A 15901-nucleotide genomic window follows, 5' to 3' on the forward strand; every position below is an offset into this window, starting at 1 on the left:
CCACATGCTGCGGGAGGGGGGAAACTAAGCTTGTGCACCACAACTATTGAGCTTGTGCTCTATAGTCCAGGAACAACAACTACTGAAGCCTAAGCACTCTAGAGCCTGTGTTCCAAAATCAGAGAAGTCATTACAATGAGAAGGCTGCACACCATAACTAGAGAGTAGCCCCTGCTGGCCACACTAGAGAAAGCCCATGCACAGCAACAAAGACCCAGGATAGCCAAAAGTAAAATAATTAATAAAAAAAATTAAGTGTCATTAACCAATGCATCTAAAGCTCTGGCACAGATGGACAAATTATTCTACCTCTCCTCGCCTAGGTCTCCTCAGCTGTAATGGTAAGGAAGGGAGTCTCTAGAAGCTGACCACCTGTGTTCAAATCCTATATCTGCCACTTCTTAGCTGTGCAGGCTTGGGCAAGTTAATTTATCTCTTTGTATCTCATATCCTCATTTGTAAAATAGAGATAATAACAGCACCTATCTGATAGGGTTGTTGTGAGGATTAAACAAAATGACAATTAGAACAGTGCCTGGGATATGTAAACGTTCAGTAAATGTAGTCATCTTTACGATCAAAAAAGTACTGTGATTGTGATATCGCCCAGTCATGTCTGACTATTTGTGACCCTGTGGACCCCTGCAGGCTCCTCTCTGTCCATGGGTTTCCCCAGGCAAGAACACTGGTGTGGGTAGCCATTCCCTTCTCCAGGAGATCTTCCCGACCCAGGGATTCAACCTGGGTCTCCCACATTGCAGGCAGACTCTTTACCATCTGAGCCACCAGGGAAGTGATGATTAAATGAGATGTATATTGAGCAACTAGATCATTACCTGGAACATAATAAGAGCTAAAGAAAAACTAGCTCTGTGCTATGATGAATTAGGATTTTTTGTGAGAAACATTGTAAGGACAATATAGGAAAAGTTTGGAGATTGGAAATGCAGGATGTGTTAGGGACAAGAAGTATGGTTAAAGGATAGGTTCTGAGGAGGGCTGATGGGAAGCATGGCTAGAGACACATGTTAAGGCTGAAGCAGGAAGCATTTAACTGTTGTATAAACAAGAGCCATAGTATGCCCTGGAGACTGACACAATGAGAGATGTGCTTTTTAAACATCATCTGGCACAGCTTATAGACTAGAATGAGAGAATAGGGGCAGGGAATCAAATCTACAGGGAGAAAGACTAATTAGAGAGTTCTTACAATAAAATAAGGCAAGAAGTAAGGAGGACCTGGATTGTGACAGGCTGGAAATGAAGAGATGGAGAAAAGGGATGTCACATGGCAGAATTTAACAGACCACTGAAACTATTGAATATTGGGTACAATGAAGAGGAGGGATCAAAGGTAATTTTTAGGTTAAGGGAGTTAGAAAAACAAAAGTAAGCATTGGTGGGAGATGGTTTTTGAGCAAATACAAATGAACTATTCAGGTTACTATGTGTAGCCTGGAACTCAGAAGAAATGATCTGAGATGCATCTGGAGAGTGACATGAAAGTGGAGGACAAAATTGCCTCTTGCTAGTCTCACTTTGGAATTTGAAAAGACTTAAGAAATAAAAAAGGAAAACATAAAACCCTAAATATAGTATTAGCAAATCTTAATTATAATGTATGTGTATATGTAAAAAGGTAAACAGATACAAACAGATAGAACAAAATGATCAATTAAGATGTATTCAAGAAGTTGAAAGATGGCTTAACAATGGAAAGTCTACCATTTACTATATTATCAATTTAACTGAGAAAAAAACAAATGCAGAAAAAATTGATAGAACACAACACCCATTCATTATGCTTTTTAAATAACTTAGCAAACTAGGAAAAGATGTGTCTTAACATGATAATGAATATCTAGTGCAAACATACTAGTATATTATTAGGAACTTTGGTACTTATAATGGTATTGATGAAATTTTAAAGTTATTTATATTTTGGATTTTATTTGATAGTTTTATGATCATAAATGACAAAAATCAACATAGTTTGGAAGTCGATGGGGGCATCAATTAAATAAAAGTCATACTCATAAGCATGGAAGACTGGTCAAGAGGGTGACTGTCAGAAGAAAGAGGAGTCAATGGCTGACACAAGAGAAGACAGTGAAGAGACCCACTCGGACAATCAAGATCTTTACCATATGTCTCTTCACAGTGTTACAGTGTGCTCTGTGCCTTGTGTGGAAGCAGTTCTCCCAAAGGATGAGATGAGTTGACTGCAATTTTCCTAATTCAAACAAAATCCAGTGTTGTGGCTTTCCCCCCACTCCCAAAAGTCTAAGAAAGTCTTTATCCTGGTAGAAGGATGGTGATGGAGTTAGGGGAAAGCAGTGGGAATTGAGGGGCAGCTAGACTCTGCCTTAGGCAAAGTCAGTTTTTTTTTTTTTTGCAGGTGGAGCAGGGGCCCAATTGTGGCAATTTTCCCCATTTGCCTTTCCTTTCCCTCTTTTTTTTTTTTTTTCATTTATTTATTTTAAATGAAGGCTAATTACTTTACAATATTGTAGTGGATGTTGCCATACATTGACATGAATCAGCCATGGGTGTACATGTGTTCCCCATCCTGGACCCCCCTCCCACTTCCCTCCCCATCCCATCCCTCAGGGTCATCCTAGTGCACCAGCCCTGAGCTCCCTGTCTCGTGCATCAAACCTGGACTGGCAATCTGTTCCACATATGATAACATACATATTTCAATGCTATTCTCTCCAATCATCCCACCTTCGCCTTCTCCCACAGAGTTCAAATGACTGTTCTATACATCTGTGTCTTTTTTGCTGTTTCACATACAGGGTTATCATTACCATCTTTCTAAATTCCATATATATGTGTTAGTATACTATATTGGTGTTTTTCTTTCTGACTTACTTCACTCATCCACCTCATTAGAACTGACTCAAATGTACTCTTTTTAATGGCTGAATAATTGCTTATTTAACTTATATGCAAAGTACACCATGAGAAACACTGGGCTGGAAGAAGCACAAACTGGGATCAAGATTGCCGGGAGGAATATCAATAACCTCAGATATGCAGATAACACCACCCTTATGGCAGAAAGTGAAGAGGAACTCAAAAGCCTCTTGATGAAAGTGAAAGTGGAGAGTGAAAAAGTTGGCTTAAAGCTCAACATTCAGAAAACGAAGATCATGGCATCTGGTCCCACTACTTCATGGGAAATAGATGGGGAAACAGTGGAAACAGTGTCAGACTTTATTTTTCTGGGCTCCAGAATCACTACAGATGGTGATTGCAGCCATGAAATTAAAAGACGCTTACTCCTTGGAAGGAACGTTATGACCAACCTAGATAGCATATTCAAAAGCAGAGACATTACTTTGCCAACAAAGGTCCGTCTAGTCAAGGCTATGGTTTTTCCAGTGGTCATGTATGGATGTGAGAGTTGGACTGTGAAGAAAGCTGAGCGCCAAAGAATTGATGCTTTTGAACTGTGGTGTTGGAGAAGACTCTTGAGAGTCCCTTGGACTGCAAGGAGATCCAACCAGTCCATTCTGAAGGAGATCAGCCCTGGGATTTCTTTGGAAGGAATGATGCTAAAGCTGAAACTCCAGTACTTTGGCCACCTCATGCGAAGGGTTGACTCATTGGAAAAGAATGCTGGGGGGATTGGGGGCAGGAGGAGAAGGGAATGACAGAGGATGAGTTGGCTGGATGGCATCACTGACTCAGTGGACGTGAGTCTGAGTGAACTCCAGGAGTTGGTGATGGCCAGGGAGGCCTGGCATGCTGCGATTCATGGGGTCGCAAAGAGTCGGACATGACTGAGTGACTGAACTGAACTGAAAATTCCATTGTGTATATGTAATGGACAGCTTTCTTATCCATTCGTCTGCTGATGGACATCTAGTTTGCTTTCATGTCCTGGCTATAATAAACAGTGCTGCAATGAACATTGGGGTACACATGCCTCTTTCAATTCTGGTTTCCTCGGTGTGTATGCCCAGCAGTGGGATTGCTGGGTCATATGGCAGTTTTATGTCCAGTTTTTTAAGGAATCTCCACACTGTTCTGCATAGTGGCTGTACTAGTTTGCATTCCCACCAACAGTGTGAGAGAGTTGCCTTTTCTCCACACCCTTTCCAGCATTTATCGCTTGTAGACTTTTGGATAGCAGACATTCTGACCGGCGTGAGATGGTACCTCATTGTGGTTTTGATTTACATTTCTCTGATAATGAGTGATGTTGAGCATCTTTCCATGTGTTTGTTAGTTATCTGTATGTCTTCTTTGGAGAAATGTCTGTTTAGTTTGTTGGCCCATTTTTTGATTGGGTAGTTTATTTTTCTGGAATTGAGCTGCAGTAGTTACTTGTATGTTTTTGATATTAATTCTTTGTCAGTTGTTTCATTTGCTATTATTTTCTACCATTCTGAAGGCTGTCTTTTCACCTTGTTTACAGTTTTCTTCATTGTGCAAAAGCTTTTAAGTTTAATTAGGTCCATTTTTGCTTTTATTTCCATTACTCTGGGAGGTGGGTCATAGAGGATCCTGCTGTGATTTATGTCGGAGACTGTTTTGCCTATGTTTTCTTCTAGGAGTTTTATAGTTTCTGGTCTTACATTTAGATCTTTAATCCATTTTGAGTTTATTTTTGTGTATGGTGTTAGAAAGTGTTCTAGCTTCATTCTTTTACAAGTGGTTGGCCAGTTTTCCCAGCACCACTTGTTAAATAGATTTTCTTTTCTCCATTGTATATTCTTACCTCCTTTATCAAAGATAATTTATCTCTGGGCTTTCTATTTTGTTCCATTGATCTATATTTCTGTCTTTGTCCCAGTACTATACTGTCTTGATAACGGTAGCTTTGTAGTAGAACCTGAAGTCAGGCAGGTTGATTCCTCTAGTTCCATTCTTCTTTCTCAAGATTTCTTTGGCTATTCGAGGTTTTTTGTATTTCCATACAAATTGTGAACTTATTTGTTCTAGTTCTGTGAAAAATACTGTTGGTAGCTTGATAGGGATTGCATTGAATCTATAGATTGCTTTGGGTAGTATACTCATTTTCACTATATCGATTCTTCCAATCCATGAACATCATATATTTCTCCATCTATTTGTGTCCTCTTTGATTTCTTTCATCAGTGTTTTATAGTTTTCTATATATAGGTCTTTTGTTTCTTTAGGTAGATTTATTCCTAAGTATTTTATTCTTTTCGTTTAAATGGTGAAAGGAATTGTTTCCTTTATTTCTCTTTGTGTTTTCTCATTGTTCATACATAGGAATGCAAGGGATTTCTTCTGTGTGTTAATTTTATACCCTACAACTTTACTATATTCATTGATTAGCTCTAATAATTTTCTGGTGGAGTCTTTAAGGTCTTCTATGTAGAGGATCATGTCATCTGCAAATAGTGAGAGTTTTACTTCTTCTTTTCCAATTGGGATTCCTTTTATTTCTTTCTCTGCTCTGATTGCTGTGGCCAAAAGTTCCAAAACTACGTTGAACAGTAGTGGTGAGAGTGGGCACCCTTGTCTTGTTCCTTACTCTAGAGGAAATGCTTTCAATTTTTCACCATTGAGGATAATGTTTGCTGTGAGTTTGTCATATATAACTTTTATTATGTTGAGGTATGTTCCTTCTATTCCTGCTTTCTGGAGAGTTCTTATTATAAATGGATGTTCAATTTTGTCAAAGGCTTTCTCTGCATCTATTGAGATAATCATATGGTTTTTATCTTTCAATTTGTTAGTGTGGTGTATTACATTGATTGATTTGCAGATATTGAAGAATCCTTGCATCCCTGGGATAGAGCCCACTTGGTCATGATGTATGATCTTTTTAATATGTTGTTGAATTCTGTTTGCTAGAATTTTGTTAAGGATTTTTGCATCTATGTTCATCAGTGATATTGGCCTGTAGTTTTCTTTTTTTGCGGCATCTTTGCCTGGTTTTGGTATTAGGGTGATGGTGGCCGCATAGAATGAGTTTGGATGTTCACCTTCCTCTGCAATTTTCTGGAAGAATTTGAGTAGGATAGATGTTAGCTCTTCTCTAAATTTTTGGTAGAATTCAGCTGTGAAGCGTCTGGTCCTGGGCTTTTGTTTGCTGGAAGATTTCTGATCATAGTTTCAATTTCCATGCTTGTGATGGGTCTGTTAAGATTTTCTATGTCTTCATGGTTCACTTTTGGAAAGTTATACTTTTCTAAGAATTTGTCCATTTCTTCCAAGTTGTCCATTTTATTGGCATATAGTTGCTGATAGTAGTCTCTTATGATCCTTTGTGATTCTGTGTTGTCTGTTGTGATTGCTCCATTTTCATTTCTAATTTTATTGATTTGATTTTTCTCCCTTTGTTTCTTGATGAGTCTGGCTAATGGTTTGTCAATTTTGTTTATCTTTTCAAAGAACCAGCTTTTAGCTTGGTTGATTTTTTGCTATGGTCTCTTTTGTTTTTTTTGCATTTATTTCTGCCCTAATTTTTAAGATTTCTTTCCTTCTACTAACCCTAGGGTTCTTAATTTCTTCCTTTTCTAGTTGCTTTAGGCATAGATTTAGGTTATTTATTTGACTTTTTTCTTGTTTCTTGAGGTAAGCCTGAATTGCTATGAACCTTCCCCTTAGCGCTGCTTTTACAGTGTCCCATAGGTTTTGGGTTGTTGTGTTTTCATTTTCATTCATTTCTTGCATATTTTTATTTCTTTTTTGATTTCTTCTGTGATTTGTTGGTTATTCAGCAGCGTGTTGTTAAGCCTCCATATGTTGGAATTTTTAATAATTTTTCTCCTGTAATTGACACCCAATCTTACTCCATTGTGGTCAGAAAAGATGCTTGGAATGATTTCAATATTTTTTAATTTACCAAGGCTAGATTTATGGCCCAGGATGTGATCTATCCTGGATAAGGTTCCATGTGCACTTGAGAAAAAGGTGAAATTCATTATTTTGGGGTGAATCGTCCTATGGATTATCAATTAGGTCTAATTGGTCCATTGTATCATTTAAAGTTTGTGTTTCCTTGTTAATTTTCTGTTTAGTTGATTTATCCATGGGTGTGAGTGGGGTATTAAAGTCTCCCACTATTATTGTGTTATTGTTAATTTCCCCTTTCATACTTGTTAGCATTTGCCCTACATATTGTGGTGCTTCTATGTTGGGTGCTTATATATGTATAATTATATCTTATAATTAATACCTTCTAATAAGAATAATTAGAAGATATATATATAATTAATATCTTCTAATACTAACTAATAATTTATATCTTCTTCTTGGATTGATCCTTTGATCATTATGTAGTGTCCTTTGTCTCTTTCATAGCCTTTATTTTAAAGTCTATTTTATCTGATATGAGTATTGCTATTCCTGCTTTCTTTTGGTCTCTATTTGCATGGAATATCTTTTTCCAGCCCTTCACTTTCAGTCTGCATGTGTCCCTTGTTTTGAGGTGGGTCTCTTGTAGACAACATATATAGGGGTCTTATTTTTATATCCATTCAGCCAGTCTTTGTCTTTTGGTTGGGGCATTCAACCCATTTACATTTAAGGTAATTATTGATAAGTATGATCTTGTTATTATTGATAAGTATGGTCAGGGGCAGCGGCCAGGAGGAGCTACCCCACGCCCAAGGTCAGAGGTGGTGGCCGGGAGGAGCTATCCCACGTCCAAGGTAAGGAGCAGCAGTTGCACTTTGCTGGAGCAGAACCATGAAGAGATACCCCACATCCAAGGTAAAAGAAAACCAAGTAAGATGGTAGGCACTGAGATAAGGCATCAGAGGGAAGACAGACTGAAACCACAATCACAGACAACTTGCCAATCTGATTACATGGACCACAGCCTTGTCTAACTCAATGAAACTAAGCCATGCCATGTGGGGTCACCCAAGACGGATGGGTCATGGTGGAGAGGTCTGAAAGAATGTGGTCCACTGGAGAAGGGAATGGCAAACCACTTCAGTATTCCTGCCTGAGAACCCCATGAACAGTATGAAAGGCAAAAAGGTAGAACACTGAAACATGAACTCCCCAGGTCGGTAGGTGCCCAATATGCTACTGGAGATCAGTGGAGAAATAACTCCAGAAAGAATGAAGGGATGGAGCCAAAGAAGAAACCACACCCAGTTGTGGATGGGACTAGTGATAGAAACAAGGTTCGATGCTGTAAAGAGCAATATTGCATAGGAAACTGGAATGTTAAGTCCATGAATCAAGGCAAGTTGGAACTGGTCAAACAGGAGATGACAAGAGTGAACATCAACATTCTAGGAATAAGTAAACTAAGATGGACTGGAATGGGTGAATTTAACTCAGATGACCATTATATCTACTACTGTGGGCAAGAATCCCTTAGAAGAAATGGAGTAGCTCTCATAATCAACAAAAGAGTCTGAAATGCAGTACTTGGATGCAATTCAAAAACAACAGAAAGATCTCTGTTCGTTTCCAAGGTAAACCATTCAATATCACAGAAATACAAGTCTATGCCCTGACCAGTAATGCTGAAGAAGCTGAAGTTGAATGGTTCTATGAAGACCTACAAGACCTTCTAGAACTAACACCCAAAAAAGATGTCCTTTTCATTATAGGGGACTGGAACGCAAAAGTAGGAAGTCGAGAAACACCTGGAGTAACAGGCAAATTTGGCCTTGGAGTACAGAATGAAGCAGGGCAAAGGCTAATAGAGTTTTGCCAAGAGAACGCGCTGGCCATAGCAAACACCCTCTTCCAACAACACAAGAGAAGACTCTACACATGGACATCACCAGATGGTTGACACCAAAATCAGATTGATTATATTCTCTGCAGCCAAAGATGGAGAAGCTCTGTACAGTCAGCAAAAACAAGACCAGGAGCTGACTGTGGCTCAAATCATGAACTCCTTATTGCCAAAAAGGAGCCTTGTCTCCAGGCTAGTTAACTGTAACTCCATTTTGTTTTCAAGATTTTGGATCATTTTTACTATCATTATTCTGAATTCTTTTTCAGATAGACTCCCTATCTCCTCCTCTTTTGTTTGATTTGGTGGGCATTTATCATGTTCCTTTACCTGCTGAGTATTTCTCTGCTTTTTCATCTTGTTTAGATTGCTGTGTTTGGGGTGGCCTTTCTGTATTCTGGCAGTTTGAGGTTCCTCTTTATTGGGGAGGTTCCTCGCTGTGGGTAGGGTTGGACAGGTGGCTTGTCAAGGTTTACTGGTTAGGAAGTTTGCATCAGTGTTCTGGTGGGTGGAGCTGGATTTATTCTCTCTGGAGTGCAATAAAGTGTCCAGTAGTGAGTTTTAAGATGTCTATGGGTTTGATGTGACTTTGGGCAGACTGTATATTGAAGCTCAGCATATGTTCCTGCGTTGCTGGAGAATTTGCATGGTATGTCTTGCTCTGGAGCTTGTTGGCTCTTGGGTGGTGCTTGGTTTCAGTGTAGATACGGAGGCTTTTGGATGAACTCTTATTGATTAATGTTCCCTGGAGTCAGGAGTTCTCTGGTGTTCTCAGGTTTTGGACTTAAGCCTCCTGTCTCTGGTTTTCAGTCTTATTCTTACAGTAGCCTCAAGACTTCTCCATCTATATAGCACCAATGATGAAAAGATTCTCCATAGTGAGGGACACCCAGAGAGGTTCACAGAGTTACATGGAGAAGAGAAGAGGGAGGAAGGATATAGAGGTGACCAGGAGGAGAAGAGGGGGAATCAAAAAAGGAGAGAGCAAGCTATCCAGTAATCAATTCCCTATGTGCTCTCCACAGTCTGGACCCCTCAGAGAGGTTCACGGAGGTACATAGAGAAGAGAAGAGGGAGGAAGGAGATAGAGGTGACCAGGAGGAGAAATCAGATCAGATCAGTCGCTCAGTCGTGTCCGACTCTTTGCGACCCCATGAATCACAGCACGCCAGGCCTCCCTGTCCATCACCAACTCCCAGAGTTCACTCAGACTCACATCCATCTAGTCAGTGATGCCATCCAGCCATCTCATCCTCTGTCGTCCCCTTCTCCTCTTGCCCCCAATCCCTCCCAGCATCAGAGTCTTTTCCAATGAGTCAGCTCTTCACATGAGGTAGCCAAAGTACTGGAGTTTCAGCTTTAGCATCATTCCTTCCAAAGAAATCCCAGGGCTGATCTCCTTCAGAATGGACTGGTTGGATCTCCTTGCAGTCCAAGGGACTCTCAAGAGTCTTTTCCAACACCATAGTTCAAAAGCATCAATTCTTTGGCGCTCAGTCTTCTTCACAGTCCAACTCTCACATCCATACATGACCACTGGAAAAATCATAGCCTTGACTAGACAAACCTTTGTTGGCAAAGTAATGTCTCTGCTTTTTAATATGCTGTCTAGGTTGGTCATAACTTTCCTTCCAAGGAGTAAGTGTCTTTTAATTTCATGGCTGCAGTCACCATCTGTAGTGATTTTGGAGCCCAGAAAAATAAAGTCTGACACTGTTTCCACTGTTTCCCCATCTATTTCCCATAAAGTGGTGGGACCAGATGCTATGGGGAATCAAAAAGAGAGAGACAGATCTAGCCAGTAATCAGTTCCCCGAGTGTTCTCCACAGCCCAGGACACTCAAAGAGATTCACAGAGTTGGGTAGAGAAGAGAAGGGGGAGGGAGGAGACAGGTGACCTGGGGGAGAAAAAGGAGGGTCAAAAGGAGGAGAGAGTAATCAAGCCAATAACCACACTCCTAAGTAAAAATGGGTACTAAAGATTGGATTCTTAAAGGCACAAAATTGATTAAAAAAAAAAAAAGCAAAGATTAAAAATCCAGAGTAGAGGTTAGACTCTCAAAAATACAATCTTAAAAATACCATAGTCACAAAAATTATAAAATATATATATGAAGTTTGCTCTAAAAATAGGGTATACCTGTGGCGGATTCATTTTGATATTTGGCAAAACTAATACAATTATGTAAAGTTTAAAAATAAAATAAAATTAATTAAAAAAAATAAAAAATAAAAATAGGGTCTTTTTTTTGGCAAGGTAATAATAGGTTACAAAAATGAAAATTAAAGGAGTAATAGAGGACTTAAAAATTAAAAAAATTTTTAATAAAAAAAATGATAATAGTAAAAATATACCTAGGAATTTCTCTGGAGCTGTTGCAGGCAGTGTCGGGTCAGTTCAGTTTCAGATAGTTCCTTGTTCCAGCTTATACTTCTCAAGATCTATAGGGCCCTTCCAATGTAGTCGCTGCTAACTACAGGGGTTTTAATCTGTTGCAGCTGTCACTTCCAAAGCGGTCCCCTCTGTTTATTTTAGCTTCTTCTGTTTGCTGGTCTCTTCAGTGTCTAATTTCTACCCTGACACAAGGGGGCAAAGGTGGTCACTTATTTAGGCTCACCTGTTCAGTCGTGCTGTGGGGAGGGAGGAACACTGCAAACAAATATCACTGGCGTGTGTGGGGAGTGCTCGCAGTGTCTTGGCCGCACTGGGTTTGCCCCTGCTCACAGCGTGTGTGCTTTCCCAGTCTACACTTCTGAGGCTCTAGGTTGCTCTGCGGGGGAACTGTCTGAGGCAGGCCCAGGGTTGCGTGCACTTCCCAGGTCTAAGCCACTCAGGTTCAGGTTCTCGGGTACTCCACAAAGGCACAGACTCAGTTGGGCCTGCGTTTTTTGCCCTTCCCAGGTCCAAGCAGCTCAGGCGACCAGGTGCTTGGCGAGTGTAGTCTCTCCAGGTAGGGGATGCATCTTATCACCTCCCGGGTCCCAGCTGCTTGGTTTCCTGGGTGTGCAGTGGGAGCACAGTCTCAGGTGTGCTGTGTGTCTCTTCTGGGGAGCTCATCTCTGGCTGCGACCCTCCGGGGGATGTCAACCTTCCAGAATCCCAAGAAGTCTTGGTTAGCAACTGGGAGCCTGCTTGCAGTTTGGTAGAGGATGCCTTCTCGGTGGCCGAGATTGCCCCTTTCCGGCTCTGGCTGTCCCCAGCCTGCCTCCCTGCCTCCAGCAGGGGATGGACCAGTCCGCAGCCAGCTAGCTCTCCTCTGATAATTCGCTCAGTCCTTTGTTCTGTGAGCAGGCCCGACAGTGCCTTAGGTTAAGGGTTTTCGCGGGATAGTTCTCTCTCTCTCTCTTTCTCTTTTTTTCCCCTCTGTCTCTGGCTGATCAGGTGGTCTGGTATTCCCATCTCTTTCAGAATTTCCCACAGTTTATTGTGATCCACACAGTCAAAGGCTTTGGCATAGTCAGTAAAGCAAAATAGATGCTTTTCTGGAACTTTTGCTTTTTCCATGATCCAGCGGATGTTGGCAATTTGATCTCTGGTTCCTCTGCCTTTTCTAAAACCAGCCTGAACATCAGGAAGTTCATGGTTCACATATTGCTGAAGCCTGGCTTGGAGAATTTTGAGCATTACTTTACTAGTGTGTGAGATGAGTGCAATTGTGCGGTAGTTTGAGCATTCTTTGGCCTTGCCTTTCTTTGGGATTGGAAAGAAAACTGACCTTTTCCAGTCCTGTGGCCACTGCTGAGTTTTCCAAATGTGCTGGCATATTGAGTGCAGCACTTTCACAGCATCATCTTTCAGGATTTTGAATAGCTCAACTGGAATTCCATCACCTCCTCTAGCTTTGTTCGTAGTGATGCTTTCTAAGGCCCATTTGACTTTACATTCCAGGATGTCTGGCTCTAGGTTAGTGATCACACCATCGTGATTATCTGGGTCGTGAAGATATTTTTTGTACAGTTCTTCTGTGTATTCTTGCCATCTCTTCTTAATGTCTTCTGCTTCTGTTAGGTCCATACCGTTTCTGTCCTTTATCAAGCCCATCTTTGCATGAAATGTTCCTTTGCTATCTCTGATTTTCTTGAAGAGATCCCTAGTCTTTCCCATTCTGTTGTTTCCCCCTATTTCTTTGCATTGATCGCTGAAGAAGGCTTTCTTATCTCTTCTTGCTCTTCTTTGGAACTCTGCATTCAGATGTTTATATCTTTCCTTTTCTCCTTTGCTTTTCCCTTCTCTTCTTTTCACAGCTATTTGTAAGGCCTCCCCAGATAGCCATTTTGCTTTTTTGCATTTCTTTTCCATGGGGATGGTCTTGATCCCTGTCTTCTGTACAATGTCACGAACCTCTTGAGAAATTTGTATGCAGGTCAGGAAGCAACAGTTAGAACTGAACATGGAACAACAGACTGGTTCCAAATAGGAAAAGGAGTTCATCAAGGCTGTATATTGTCACCCTGTTTATTTAACTTATATGCAGAGTACATCATGAGAAACGCTGGACTGGAAGAAACACAAGCTGGAATCAAGATTGCCGGGAGAAATCTCAATAACCTCAGATATGCAGATGACACCACCCTTATGGCAGAAAGTGAAGAGGAACTAAAAAGCCTCTTGATGAAAGTGAAATTGGAGAGTGAAAAAGTTGACTTAAAGCTCAACATTCAGAAAACTAAGATCATGGCATCTGGTCCCATCACTTCATGGGAAACAGATGGGTAAACAGTGGAAACAGCGTCAGACTTAATTTTTCTGGGCTCCAAAATCACTACAGATGGTGGCTGCAGCCATGAAATTAAAAGACGCTTACTCCTTGGAAGGAAAGTTATGACCAACCTAGATAGCATATTCAAAAGCAGAGACGTTACTTTGCCAACAAAGGTTCATCTAGTCAAGGCTATGGTTTTTCCTGTGGTCATGTATGGATGTGAGAGTTGGACTGTGAAGAAAGCTGAGTGCCGAAGAATTGATGCTTTTGAACTGTGGTGTTGGAGAAGACTCTTGAGAGTCCCTTGGACTGCAAGGAGATCCAACCAGTCCATTCTGAAGGAGACCAGCACTGGGATTTCTTTGGAAGGAATGATGCTAAAGCTGAAACTCCAGTACTTTGGCTACCTCATGCGAAGAGCTGACTCATTGGAAAAGACTCTGATGCTGGGAGGGATTGGGGGCAAGAGGAGAAGGGGACGACAGAGGATGAGATGGCTGGATGGCATCACTGACTCGATGGACGTGAGTCTGGGTGAACTCCGGGAGTTGGTGATGGACAGGGTGGCCTGACGTGCTGCGATTCATGGGGTCGCAAAGAATCGGACACGACAGAGCGACTCATCTAATCTGATCTGATCTGTCTCTGGCTATCACAGTTTGGGTTGCTATCTCATGTTAGTTCCCTCAGATTGCCCTCAGGGCATTCAGAACTGGTCCTTACCCTAAGCAATGCAGCCTGTGCCTCCCTGTTCAGCCCCGGCTTGCTGGTGGCAGATGCAAGCGTCTGGGCTACTTCTCTCCTGGGAGTTGCCATTAGGCACGTAATCTGTGGGTTTTATTTCTTTATTTCTTTATTTTTCCTCCCGGTTATGTTGCCCTCTGGGATTCCAAAACTCCCCACAGACCTGCCGGTGAGAGGGTTTCCTGGTGTTTGGAAACTTCTCCTCTTTTAAGACTCCCTTCCCAGGACTGGTCTCCATCCCTAACTCTTTTGTCTCTCTTTTTGTCTTTTATATTTTGTCTTACCTCCTTTTGAAAATAATGGGCTGCTTTCTGGGTGCCTGATTTCCTCTGTCAGCATTCAGAAGTTGTTCTGTGGAATTTGCTCAGCATTCAAATGTTCTTTTGATGAATTTGTGGGGGAGAAAGTGGTCTCCCTGACCTACCTATTCCTCCACCATCTTAGGAAGCCCCTGCCCCCACCGTACTGATGAACTTATTTGCAGGGCAGGAATAGAGACACAGGGTATAACAAATGGACTTGTGGACACAGTGCGGGAAGAAGGAGGAGAGAAAATTGAGAGTAACATGATGTATATATACTACTGCTGCTGCTGCTATGTCGCTTCAGTCGTGTCCGACTCTGTGCGACCCCACAGACGGCAGCCCACCAGGCTCCCCCGTCCCTGGGATTCTCCAGGCAAGAACACTGGAGTGGGTTGCCATTTCCTTCTCCAATGCATGAAACTGAAAAGTGAAAGTGAAGTCGCTCAGCCCTGTCCGACTCTTAGCGACCCCGTGGACTGCAGCCTACCAGGCTCCTCCATCCACGGGATTCTCCAGGCAAGAGTACTGGAGTGGGGTGCCATTACACTACCATGTGTTAAATAGATAGCTAGTGGGAGGCAGCTGTATAGCACAGAGAGCTCAGGTCGGTGCTCTGTCATCTCAAGGGGCGGGATGAGGAAGGGGTGGGAGGGAGGCTCAAGAGGGAGGAGATATATGTATACACATAGCTGATTCATATTGTTGTACAGCAGAAACTAACACAACATTGTAAAGCAATCAACCCTCCAATTTAAAACTAATAACAAAAATCAGTGGCAGTGAAAAAAAGAAACATACCTTATAAAATTAGAAACTAGACAAAAATAGCCTCTATTGACATTTCTCTTCAACATTTCCCTAGAGGTCTAATCCTGTGTATCAAGACAAGAAAGAGAAATAAAAGGATTATAAAGTAAGAATAAAACATATTATTCCCAAACAATGTGAAATATAGCAAAATTGTTTAAAATTCACAGATCACTAATGACTTACAATAAAAATTTCCACAAATTTGTAAAATAAAAGATAAATATATAAAAGTGAATTACATTTCTAAACACTTTCAACATAAAAATGTATTTTAAAAGGTATAATTTATAATAGCACAAATATACATACATAATGTAGACATCTTACATATATATCTCATACCATGTATATGTATGTGATAATGAGGAATAAATCCAAACTAAAGGTACAGAGACCTTTAGAAAGAAAAAAATTTTAATATTAAAAATATTATAGATATCTCAAATAAATTGAGAGATACACAATGTTTGAAAATAAAAAGACTAATTATTAAGATGTCAATTTTCTTGGAATTAGTTAATCTAATGTTATGACAACTAAATCTTGATTTTAAAATGTATAGGGAAACAACCAAAGGTGAACATAAAAAGTTTGAAGAAGAAAAGTAAGTTTAAGAGATTTGTCCTCCCTAACATCAATATTATCCATCTGTG

Source organism: Bos indicus x Bos taurus, chromosome 3 (assembly GCF_003369695.1).
Source record: "Bos indicus x Bos taurus breed Angus x Brahman F1 hybrid chromosome 3, Bos_hybrid_MaternalHap_v2.0, whole genome shotgun sequence".
Classification (NCBI taxonomy): Eukaryota; Metazoa; Chordata; class Mammalia; order Artiodactyla; family Bovidae; genus Bos; species Bos indicus x Bos taurus.